This window comes from Camelina sativa, chromosome 7 (genome assembly GCF_000633955.1).
Source record: "Camelina sativa cultivar DH55 chromosome 7, Cs, whole genome shotgun sequence".
NCBI classification, from domain to species: domain Eukaryota; kingdom Viridiplantae; phylum Streptophyta; class Magnoliopsida; order Brassicales; family Brassicaceae; genus Camelina; species Camelina sativa.
In genome coordinates this window covers 19016007-19029432 of record NC_025691.1, presented here as the reverse complement: position 1 = coordinate 19029432, position 13426 = coordinate 19016007, and positions in this window count along the sequence as shown.

The window sequence follows — 13426 nt, the reverse complement described above, 5'->3', positions numbered from 1 at the left end:
CAAACTTTTCCTACTAATATATATATATATATATATCTGTATATCGTTTTCTTTTTGTTTGACAAAAAAAAAATTTGTATATCGACGATTCGTGATCGGCTGAAAAAACAGTCGACATCTTTGTTATTTTATTTCTTCAGATTTCTGTATTCGAAAATTCTAAATCTATCTATAGACTATAGTTTCTTGATGCTTCATGTATGGAAGAAAAAGAAGAAGGAGATGTGATTGGCGGAGAGAAATATAGGTAGGGAGTTAGGGCTAGGACTTAGAAGAGACAGACACAAACTGAGCCTACAAAACTTATAGACTTCTATTTTATTAATACCTACTCTCTCATTGCTTTTCCTTTGACTCGCTGACCACTTGTCACCCCATAGATGTCCACGTTTCATTTCACCATACAAAAATGTTACAGAAATTATTTGCTAAATAAGATTTTTAAAGCTTTTTTCTGAATCTGTTGAAATAACACATCCACAAATTTTTCTTGAAGATTTAGTATTTTCATTCTTCTTTTATAAATTTAGTATACAATTGACATAAAACTTATATGTGTTATAACAGTTGTAGTAAATTATTATTATTATTTTTTTCTCAACCAAACATTAATAAATTAAAAGAGAACGTCCAGATTGGTCGCCCAAACCGGAAGAAAAGAGTTTACAAAAGAATTTTCAGAAATTAAAGATCTTGAAGAACGAGCTAGACAATCTGTCCTTACGTTAGACTCTCGCGGGATCCTGTGCAAGGTGGAGAGAGAGAAAGATGCTCTGAGCAAAGAAAAATCCTCCAGCAGGTTCGAAAAAACGGGCCAATCTTCTGGCATCTGCACCATCGCAAGTAACTCTACACAATCCGTCTCGAATGCTTGACAATCCACCCCTGCCGCCAACAGAGACTCCATAGCCCAGATCAAAGCTTGAAGTTCCGCGTGTAAGGGCGTCAGGCCACGTCGATGACTCCGACACTAGTAAAAACTGGTCATATAGTTACAAAAAATTGCTACGAAATAATTTATAACAAATATTACCTACATAAAGTTACAAAATAGTCACAAATTTTTAGATAAGTTATTTTGTGACAAATTTGTAAGTTTCTGTGAGAAAACAATTACAAAAAGATACAACTTAGATTTGTAGCTAATTTACTACAAACTTAGAGACTGAAATATTTTGTAGCACTTGACTAATCGTAACAACTTGTAGCTGTGTAGCAAACTTTGTGTCTATTTAGCCACAATTTTTGTTTTGTGTCTATTTATAGCTAATTAGCCACAAATTAGGAAGAAATTAGTATGTGGCTATTTTGCTACAATCAAAATCATAAGTTTCTCGTAGCTAATTATCCATACATTCTGTTTCTAACAATTTGTAGTTATTTCATAAAAATTCCAACACATTGTGTTTATTCTAACTAAACATCACAATAAATAATTTTTTAACAAAATTAAAAATATATTTATTATATCCTAAATTAAATCATACTAAGTTTGTTTATAAATTGTAAAAATAAACCAAAGATCTAATCAATATATGTTTATATCCAAACCCAAATATTAAAAATTAAAATTTTATATTTTTCTTACACCATGGATAGCCATGAGTTTATTTGTTGCTCAGTCATAGACAAAAATTTGTTGCCAGATCCAAAATATGAGCCCAAAATTCTATTCATAGCCACAAACAGCGTCAAAAGTTTTGTGGCAATTAAAAAAAATATACAGAAAACCCTAAATTTTCTCTCTTATTGCTAGTAAAAAAACGTTTATATTGCTACGGGATTTTGTTACGGGAATAGTTGTAGGAAACATTACTACAGATTGTTACTAATTAGTGACTAATAAGTTGGGAAAAAAATTTGTAGATAAGGTATCACTAAATGTGGTTATTTAGTTATTGAAAGTGTCAATTTAAATCTGTAGGAAATTTGCGACATAGTTTGTGACACAACATGTCGTAGGCATGTTTCACACAATTGAAGTCATCACAAAAAATAGTTAAAGATAATGAAAAAATGTAAAATAATGAAAATATAAGTGTAACAATCTACTATTAATTAAAATAATGAAAATATAAGTGTAAAATATTTTTTTATAAGCCTTAATTAAAATCAAATCTAATACTTTTTAGATCCTAAACTCTCAATATCAAAATTATAACATTAAATGAAAACAAATTACCAAAATTTTATCAAAAAAAAGAAAAGAATTTTCTCATTAGCTAATATAAAATGACAAAGATTGTCCTTTGGTTTATCAAGAAAAACCCATTTTTTCTTTATAAGAGATACACGTCATATATATGCTACGTATTATGTAGAGTATCTGTATGTCATATCTTTATTTCATTAATTAAAAAGTCATTAGTTTATATAAATAAACTAAAACCTAAATGCTCTTCTTCGTTGCTTTACCTTGCAGCGCCGTTGGTAAGAGAAATTTTTGTTCCTTTTTTTTCAGATCTAACCGCAAAACACATGGATTATATCTAGGTCAATCTGTTCTACGCTTCCAAACACGAACCATACGCTTCTCATGTGCTTCCAAATCAAAGTTTTTGGAATCGCGATACCACCACGCTTCCAAGCGATTCCGATTCCGATTCCGATTCCGATTCTGAAGCGGGAATCGGAGCTTCAGTGATGATTCTGTGTAACGTAGTTAGAAACACAGAGTATGTCTACGGATCTGTTGTTTTGGTTTGTCACCTTCTATCTCTCTCCTTCTCAATGTGTTTTACTTATTTCTTTGATTTGTATTTTAGGTTTCATCGACAGATCTGAAGAATCAGTGTCAACAACGACATCGGAGGTGGTGAATCTGAAGACCCTAGTGTTAACGATGACGTCGGAGATGGTGGTGGAAGTGAAGGACTACCGAAGATGCTCGCACCTTTTACCACCGCCACTACGTTTTGAAGCTTCCGCCAGTTCACCACCAATACATCTCGGCCGCCGCCGTCGTTTTGTTCTCCGTTGCTCCGTCGCCGCAATAATACATCTCCGGCCGATGCCATCTATAGATATAGTTGTATAGATATATATTTATTATACATATAATGAATTTAAGAAACAAATAAAACTATTATTAATTTCTTTCTCTAATTAATTTTTTTTAGCATTTTCTCACAAATTGTGTAGTGTCTAATTGGTAGCACTTTGCTACCCTCAGTCACCATGGAAAAATTTGCTATGGTGGCAAATTTGTAACTAATCTTTTCTTGCTACACAAATCATGAGATAACTACATAATTATTAGTAACTATATGACAAGTTTTTACTAGTGTTTGTTATTTTGCCTCTCAAGCCTCTCTTCACTTCACCTATTTCTCGATTGCTTTCTTTACTTTGCCAATATCACTCTCTCGATGAGTCCCAAAGGTTTGGCCACAGTTCATTTTTAATTTCCCGATTGTTCCTTAATCTTATTTTCATCCTCTAATTCCTTCATCTGGCCAAGTTTTTGACTGTCATCGTTTACGAATCTTCGACCTGAATGCGCCGGTACGTCTTCTTCGTCTCCTTCTTCTCTTTCAATGTATTTGCTTTTTCTGTTTCAACAATTCCAGACCCTTTAAACCATTAACGCTTTAGGTTCATATATGTTTGTGAAATTCGACAGTGTAAAGGTAAATCTTCGGCTTGGAATCAACTCGCTCAAAGGTAAATCTCTCTTTTCCTCTGTCTTAGATCTAACTATTTCGTTTAAGATTTGACCTTTATATCTAAGAATTTTTTTCAGATCTGACCTTTATATCTGACCATTTCTTTTCAGATCTCGTCGCCGTCAATAAAAGGTAAATCTCTCGTTTTTACTTCTCAAATCAACAAAAAAACAATTGAAGCTTACTTCTCCAAAGAAGGGATGCATATAGAGAAGAATCTATCCAGCGAAAGAAAGAGAGCAAAGAAAGAGAGCGGCAGAGAGGTGGCGGAGGAGAGCGGCGGAGAGCAAAAACCTTTCTCCGTTGAAGCATTTTTTTATTTTCTATTTCAATTTTATTTTGCATGATTAAAATCATTTTCGCAATTTAATAAACAAAATTGTTTTGATATTTTAATTTAATCTATAATCATTAATTTTTTTTTTATTAAAACTATATGAGGAGGTCACAGATTAGTTACTGATTACTTCATGGCTACTAATCCACATATATTTACCTGGTAAATTCGTGGCTATATAAAGCAAATTGTTAGGCAACTTTCAGTCGCTTTGTGTATCAAACATACACAGTAAATCGTAGCAAATGGTAGCATTTGCTCACAAATTGTATAGTCTCTAATTTGTAGCACTTTGCGACAGTTAGTGATGATGGAGAAATTTGCTACGACCAAATAGTTATTAATTTTTTTTGTCGCAAATCTGTAACAAATCTTTTTTTGCTACAATTATCATGAGATACCTACAGAATTATTCGTAACTATATGACAAGTTTTTACTAGTGCGGGCTCCCAAAAGAATCGTCAAATCGTCACCATCGCAAAACCACCACCCCAAACTCTGGAGGAGATCCGAACTTTTCCATGAACCATCAATCTAACAGCGGGGAGAGGACTCCCTGTCCTCTAAATTAGTTGGAGGTTGTAAATAATTCCCTGTGAAAGATTTGACATCATCCCACAACAATTTATCATTTATCGCCTGATTTACAATATCTAACGGCTCTACCTCTATTCCCTGAAAAACTTTTTTATTCCAATCTTTCTAGACTGACCAAAGTAGCCAAGATATACGTGAAGTAATATCAGAAATCCCCGAATTCGATGCCGCCCGCCAATATATAAAATCTAGATTCGCATAGATTGAAGCATATGGAAAGCCGTCCGAATCAAGCGAGACAGAAGACAGCTCCCATATCCTTCGTGAACGAGGACAGTCAAAAAGAGCATGGTTAATGGTCTTTGTCGCAGAAACACATCTTTTACAATGGGTATCACATCGAATACCTCGATACGCAAGTCGTTCCAATACAGGGAGAGTACCGAAAGTGATCTGAAAAAAGAAATGTTGTACCTTTGGGGGAACCTCAAGTTTCCAAGCTTGAGCTCTAAGAGCCATACACGTAGGTCCGAATTCAACAACCTCAATTAATTCCCGAGCTAACCGATAGCCTGATTTCACCGAATACTTCCCTGACTTAGTAAAATGCCATACTAATTGGTCCGGTTTATAAACTTTACTGGCCGCAATACTACGAATAATCGGAATATCCACCGGATCAAAAACTCCTCTAATATAGGTAAATGCCAATCCTTCGTAGTTGGATTAATTAAATGATTAACCATCAAGCTCGGGAGCAATAAACGACCCCGACCATTGGCTGGTCTTGGCCGGATATCTGGCAACCACGGATCACACCAAACCGAGATAGAACAGCCAGAACCTACCGCCCACCTGGCACCTTGTTCTACCAGTTCCTTAGTTGAGTAGATACTCCTCCACGCAAAGGAAGGATTATATGGTTTTTTGGCCATAAGAGGGTGTTTATTCCTAAAATATCGGCCTCTCATTACCCGAGCCATCAAGGAAGTCCGGTAATGAATTAGACGCCAAAACTGTTTAGCCAACATGGCATCATTAAATTGATCCAGAGCTCTGAAACCTAGACCTCCTTTACACTTATCTTGACACATTTTATCCCAAGCTACCCAGTGCATACCACGAGCCTTATCATTCGACTTCCACCAGAAGGTAGAAATAGCACTTGTTAGTTTGGAAGTCAGCTCCTGTGGCAGTTTATAGCACGACATAACATGGGTAGGAAGTGCAACCGCCACCGACTTAATCATAATCTCCTTACCACACTTCGACAAACACTTCGCAGACCAACCATTCACCCGGTCATCCAACGGGTCCTTAACATAGCTAAAAACCTTAGTTTTCGAACCTTGGAGGCTTTCTGGAATATCCAAATAAGAACCCATATCATCCTCTTTAGAGATACCAATAACAAATTTTAAGTGTGATCTTATTTCAGATGGGACCTTTTTACCAAACATGATAGAAGATTTCGCCAGATTAACCTCTTGTCCTAAGGCGTTACCATAATCACCAATTATTTCCATTACCTTCCTACACTCAATCGCCTCCGCTTTACAAAAAAACAGACTATCATCAGCAAATAACAGATGGGAAATAGTGGGACTGTCACGGGCAATCGAAATACCCGTTAGTTTCTTTTCTCGTTCAGCCTTTTTAATATTCGCTATCAAAACCTCTGTACATAGTATGAACAAGTACGGTGACAGAGGATCTCCCTGACGTAATCCCCTTTGTGGTGATATAGAACCCCGAGGCTGACCATTCAATAGAACTTGATATGACACAGAAGATACACACCACATTATCCACAAAATCCATTTTCTGGCAAAACCTAGTTTAACCAGAACGGCTTCCAAAAAATCTCATTCAACCCGATCATATGCATTACTCATATTCGTCTTAAAATCCAGAAACTCCGTCTGGCATCGACGGTTAGTATTTAATCCATGAAACATCTCCTGAGCAACAAGGATATTATCTGTGATTAATCGACCAGAGACAAAAGCCGACTGAGTTTCTTAAACCAAGAGAGGCAAGAAGCGTTTTAACCGAAAGCACAATACTTTTGAAATAATTTTATAATTCACATTACAAAGGCTGATCGGTCTAAACTCCGCCATCCGCTGCGGCCTATCAACCTTGGGAATAAGACAGATATTGGTCTCATTTAAACGAGGATCAAAACGATCCGTTCGAAAAAAGTCCTGAACCAAAGCCACCAAATCCCCTCTCAAAGAGGACCAAAACCGTTGAAAAAACAAAGCTGTCATACCGTCAGGTCCTGGTGTTTTCTCCGGATGCATCGCAAACAAAGCCTTACGAACTTCCGCTTCAGAAATATCCCTAGTAAGATCTCTGTTCATACTATCCGTAATTAATGGATTGATTTCTTGAACCATCTCTGAAAAATGCCTCTACCCGCCAACTTCTTAAAAAGATCCTCAAAGTATTTAGTAGCAATATGCTCCATACCCGAGGGTGTTTCGTGCCAGACATTGTCAATGTCAAATAAATCAACAATCCTATTTCTTACCCGTCTCTGTTTAGTGGAGGCATGAAAATATTTAGTATTTTTATCCCAAACCCTTAGCCAAAATTTTCTGCTTTTTTGTTGCCAGTATATATCCTCATCACGGTACGCCTCCTTTAATTTCCTCTCAATACCCCGAATTTCCTCCTGTGAAATCTAATCATCAAATTTTGTCTCCTGCAGAGCCGCCTTCAAGGAAGAAATGAGTGAGGGACCAGAACTAATATTATTCTTTCGCTACCAAGAAATCGAATTCCTACAATTTCTTATCTTATCCACAAAACCTGGAATCCGGAAATTTCTTGTACGATTCCACCCGGATTCAACCGCACCTAAAATACCCTCCTTACCCAACTAGCGTTTATCAAAACGAAACTGTCTAAGTCGTCGCCTATCCATCTTCAGGCAAGTTGCCAAAATTGGACAATGATCAGAACCAATAATCTCCAAATACTCTACCTTTGAGTTCGGATAAAACCCATGCCAATCCTCATTACCCACTGCACGATCTAACCGACAACGAACCACTAGATTATTACATCGGTTACCTCTCTAGGATAATTGCTCCCCATAACAAGGGAATTCCAACATCCCACAATGACGAAGCATTGAACTAAAAGACACAAAAGAAGAAGCTGGTCGCAACGCGCCACCCTTTTTCTCATGATTCCCTACAAGTTCGTTGAAATCACCAATCAACAACCAGGGATCAACACGGAAGGACCCAATATCCATCAATCTATCCCAAACCTTCTCTCGGTGTTGGGGGACAAGATCACCATAAACAAAAGACATAAAGACCAATTGTTGTCCAATAAAAGCTTGTGTATCAATAATACGATCACTATCGAAAAGAATTGAAAGTTTTATTTTATCCATAATAAATAAGGCAAGGCCACCGCTAGACCCGCGGAGTTCAACAGTATAAAAATTATTAAAACCAAACTTATTCTGAAATTTTTGTAAATAAGAAAAACATTTCTTTGTTTCTGATAAAAATAAAATTTATGGTTGATGCTTCTTCCACAAATCACCCAAGTAATTTTCTGTCAGGTCTGCCCCAATGCCCTGACAGTTCCAACTTAAAATCTTCACGTATGAGTCGGTGGTTTCAGGGGCGCCACCATCCCTTTCTTAAAAGTACGACTTCCTCCAATGCCACCTTTTGCCTGTTGACCTTGCTTACCCACAACCCCTAATTTATTGCCCTTACCTGCAGTTTAAGAGATGAAACTTTAGCTAACAGTCGTTTTCCAGGTGAAGCCAAGGGCAATACCACTTTCTTAGAACCATGAAACCCTTTACTAAAATTGGAACTACCCACAGTATTCTTAACACAAATCGTCTTTCCCAAAGAAACAGACTCCATAGCGGTATTCATAACACTCAAACTCAAATTAAAAGGATCAAAAACATTTGTACCTTGAGTGGTATCGTCTGCCACACCTAAACCCGACTCAGTACCAGCATTTGTAACGGTGTCCGACGCTTGCCCTAACTCCTCAGGATTATCAACATCATCAAATTCCCCATCTTCTAACAGATCATCAGTACTTTCATTGAAAGGTGATTCCGTAAGATCATCGTTCCCTCCTTTTGCACCATGATCCACATCCATCTCCATGGAGGCATCCTCAAGCGTCCCAGACGAAGCACCACCAAAATCAAGACTCTGAGCCTTTTTCTCACCAAATGCCTACTTAACCTTGTACATTGGTTTAGGCCACACAGGTCTAATACCCTTCCTCTGTGGCGGTAAACCTGTGCCAGGATCCACCATATCGCCTCCAACCATCTGCGAGCCAGAAACATAACCCATATTAGTTCCCGACCCACTACTTTGATAACCCAAATGCCGGAATCGACCATGATTCCTCACCTGAAGAGGAAAGCCGGAAGCGCTGGACTCACCACCCCGAAACTGTGGCTGTCTCCTCTCATTGGAATGCTCTGAATGGAAGTCCAAAGCCCGTTTAACATGCTTCCTTGGTTTCTCCCACCCACCATCATGTTGAACAGAACCTTGTTTAGTCGAAACCTGCTGCCGCTGGTGTATCCCCCTCTTATCCGTGTGATCTCCATTACCCCGAACAGCATTCGCATTTGTCAAATCAGGACATACTAGCACATCATGTGTTAAACGCCAACAATGTTTGCAATACCCAGACAACTTGTCATATTCAATAGTGACCACCACCACATCACCTGTAGCAAAAGGAACCACCAAGTTGAATAACAATGGATTGAATCCATTAACCATGACACAAATACTTCATGTTTCCTCATCAAGTTCCTTGATACGACCAATCTTCTTCCTTATAGCCTCAAGTGTTGCAACCTCCCACAAATGCATAGGAATCCCTCCCACCTTCACCCAGAAACTGATGGCCGAGGGATATGAACCAGATACTATTGGTTCCCAACGAACCATCGAGATCATCCAACCATCAAAGTGATATGGACCGTTAAGCAAGACACCCTGAAGATCCTCTTCTTCTTCAAAATTAAATTGGAAAGTCCCCTGACCCAAATCAGCTCCCATAACCTTAGCATCCAACTTCCAAATCTTGGGAAGATTAACAAGCAGAGACTCCATCTGCTGCACAGCTGGGTTCATCAACCTTCCAATGAGAGTTAGGGAAAATTGTTGAATCCGCTGAGCCAAGACAAAATCAGAGATTTTCACAACCTCTGTGCGGACCAACGCAGCTTGGCTTTATTAAGAGCCAACTGAGCCATGAAAAACCGCAGACAGATACACCACCGAAACCACCGAGAAACACTCTGAACCACAAGAATAACTATTCCTGAACAATAGCACCAAAGAGCCCACCGATAAAAGAGTAGTAGCAGAAGTAAGTGAAGAACAAAGAAAGCTCTAAGCCAAATAAATATACAACAGTAGAGCAAAATCAATAACCCAAAAAGGATCGAAGATCCTATCCTCTTGATTACCAACACCTTCCTTGACTGAAAAATAATCGGATATTCTCTTGCCCATGATCCGCTCTAGACAAGGAAAGAAAATCCCATTACCCGGTACCAGTAGAATCAGATCCCTGATAGCAGAGATCTCCTCAATCCTCATTATCAACTCGAAATTCAAATTTACCCGAAAAGCCACAAATGGAAACCGCAAATCCAAACGGCCAACAACGCAGATCCCACCAGATATACCTCGAAATCGCCTAATCATACACCCAACACCAGAGACCCAAGTATCTTTACCTCTCACTTTTCCTTGGACCCATATCCGTGAAACCCAAAAAACCAGAAATCCCCCACTTGAGGCCAGATCTGATAATAAAAAAGAGGAAGAATCGATCCAATTCCGTATCCAACATCCACCGAGAGCAACCGAGAGACCATATCTCGTTCCTCTCCCAACGCCGCAGTACACAACCATCTCAATACAAAACCCTAAAAATCGCAACAACCATCGCCATGTCTAGAGCTAATTAGATTCACAAAATTGCTTTAGGAGTTTTTATTTTGTAGTAAATTAAATTATTTTTTCATGACATAAATTATTTTTTCATTACTTTTTCATGACATAAATTATTTCCAATATTGTATATATTTTTTCAATATTATAAATTATCCCAAACATTCTAAAATTTCACAAAAAAAGGTTTTCAAAAGCTTTTAGAAAATATCATGTATTTGTCCGCTAAAAATATTATTTNTACTATTGGTTCCCAACGAACCATCGAGATCAACCAACCATCAAAGTGATATGGACCGTTAAGCAAGACACCCTGAAGATCCTCTTCTTCTTCAAAATTAAATTGGAAAGTCCCCTGACCCAAATCAGCTCCCATAACCTTAGCATCCAACTTCCAAATCTTGGGAAGATTAACAAGCAGAGACTCCATCTGCTGCACAGCTGGGTTCATCAACCTTCCAATGAGAGTTAGGGAAAATTGTTGAATCCGCTGAGCCAAGACAAAATCAGAGATTTTCACAACCTCTGTGCGGACCAACGCAGCTTGGCTTTATTAAGAGCCAACTGAGCCATGAAAAACCGCAGACAGATACACCACCGAAACCACCGAGAAACACTCTGAACCACAAGAATAACTATTCCTGAACAATAGCACCAAAGAGCCCACCGATAAAAGAGTAGTAGCAGAAGTAAGTGAAGAACAAAGAAAGCTCTAAGCCAAATAAATATACAACAGTAGAGCAAAATCAATAACCCAAAAAGGATCGAAGATCCTATCCTCTTGATTACCAACACCTTCCTTGACTGAAAAATAATCGGATATTCTCTTGCCCATGATCCGCTCTAGACAAGGAAAGAAAATCCCATTACCCGGTACCAGTAGAATCAGATCCCTGATAGCAGAGATCTCCTCAATCCTCATTATCAACTCGAAATTCAAATTTACCCGAAAAGCCACAAATGGAAACCGCAAATCCAAACGGCCAACAACGCAGATCCCACCAGATATACCTCGAAATCGCCTAATCATACACCCAACACCAGAGACCCAAGTATCTTTACCTCTCACTTTTCCTTGGACCCATATCCGTGAAACCCAAAAAACCAGAAATCCCCCACTTGAGGCCAGATCTGATAATAAAAAAGAGGAAGAATCGATCCAATTCCGTATCCAACATCCACCGAGAGCAACCGAGAGACCATATCTCGTTCCTCTCCCAACGCCGCAGTACACAACCATCTCAATACAAAACCCTAAAAATCGCAACAACCATCGCCATGTCTAGAGCTAATTAGATTCACAAAATTGCTTTAGGAGTTTTTATTTTGTAGTAAATTAAATTATTTTTTCATGACATAAATTATTTTTTCATTACTTTTTCATGACATAAATTATTTCCAATATTGTATATATTTTTTCAATATTATAAATTATCCCAAACATTCTAAAATTTCACAAAAAAAGGTTTTCAAAAGCTTTTAGAAAATATCATGTATTTGTCCGCTAAAAATATTATTTATCCTTTTCACGTTAATGAAAGATTCTTGGTTTCAATAAACCCTATATATATCATAAACTAGTGCCCAACATGTATATGCAATATTATGAACAATACTCTCTTTTTTCAATATGATGTTAAGTTAATTCAAGAAAAATAAAATTTTGTTACAGGAGATACAAAAGTTGCTGAAAGTATCTAGAAGTTTAAATTACGTGAATCTACCGCAGACCTCTTGATGCAAAACCAAGCCCTTAGGCCTGCTTCGTATATGAACTGGTCATTGTCTCCAAATCGTAACATATTTTTCCTTTCAAACCAAAAAGAGAAAGTGTAATATCCATTCCGGTAGTAATAAATAGTCTAAGAAGAAGAAAAATTAAAGCGAAAACTCATTAACATGTAAAAGTATAAATTTTAAAAAACTATTTTATTTAAATGAAAACATGAACACTTTTTGGGACGTGTTAGAAAACTAAAAGAGTTATTTCACCTGATATATTTAGATTATTATTTACCGCTGATTTTTCTATATAAAATATATTTTTAAGGTCAAAAAATATAATCTAGTAAATATCAACAATGTGTCAATATTAATATAATCTGTTTCTCATATATTTTATTTTTTCTCACTTAAAATTTGACGCCAAAGTATATCACACCAACAATGTTAAAATTAACAGTCTATTTTTGTTCATGTCATTTTCACTTGAATTTGCTATCTACAAAACTATAGATAAAAAAATATTAAGAATAAATAAACTTCCATCATTTTAGAAGATAATAATATCAGTAAGAATATATTGTGCTAAAAGTTCAATTATGTTTTAAGAAATGTTACTTGGGATAAAACACCGATTTTCTTTTTCTCCATCAAATCCTTTGGATGATGAAAATATATTTTTAGTTTCTAAAATAAAAGATGAGCAAATCCTTAAAATTTTTAGTTTCGATTCTATAATTCATGTTAATCTATTGTAATTTATAGTTCTTAGATTTTTATTGAACCGCTCAAGGAACCTACATATGTATTTTCATTTTAAACATACAAATTATATTCCAATACCTATAGTCTTAGGCACATATATATGCTTAAGGAATATTTTCTTAAAGAGTTAAATTCTTGAAGAGAAAATATTGCTGACTATAGAGAAATATGTGCACATTACATCTCTGTTTTTTTTTCCTCATTTAAATTTGCTTAGATGATATTTGAGTTTTAACTGTTGAAAACTGTGAAAACCCACAAAGGTCATTGTCAAAGTAAAAGAGAAAGAAAATGAGCTCAAAGTTTGTCATCTCAGGAGCTAATGATGATGAATCTTTATAACATGCGTATCACACACATCTCCTCCAACATGTTAATAATTATGGTTAGGTAGAAATTTCTGATATGATCAGTCAAGAAT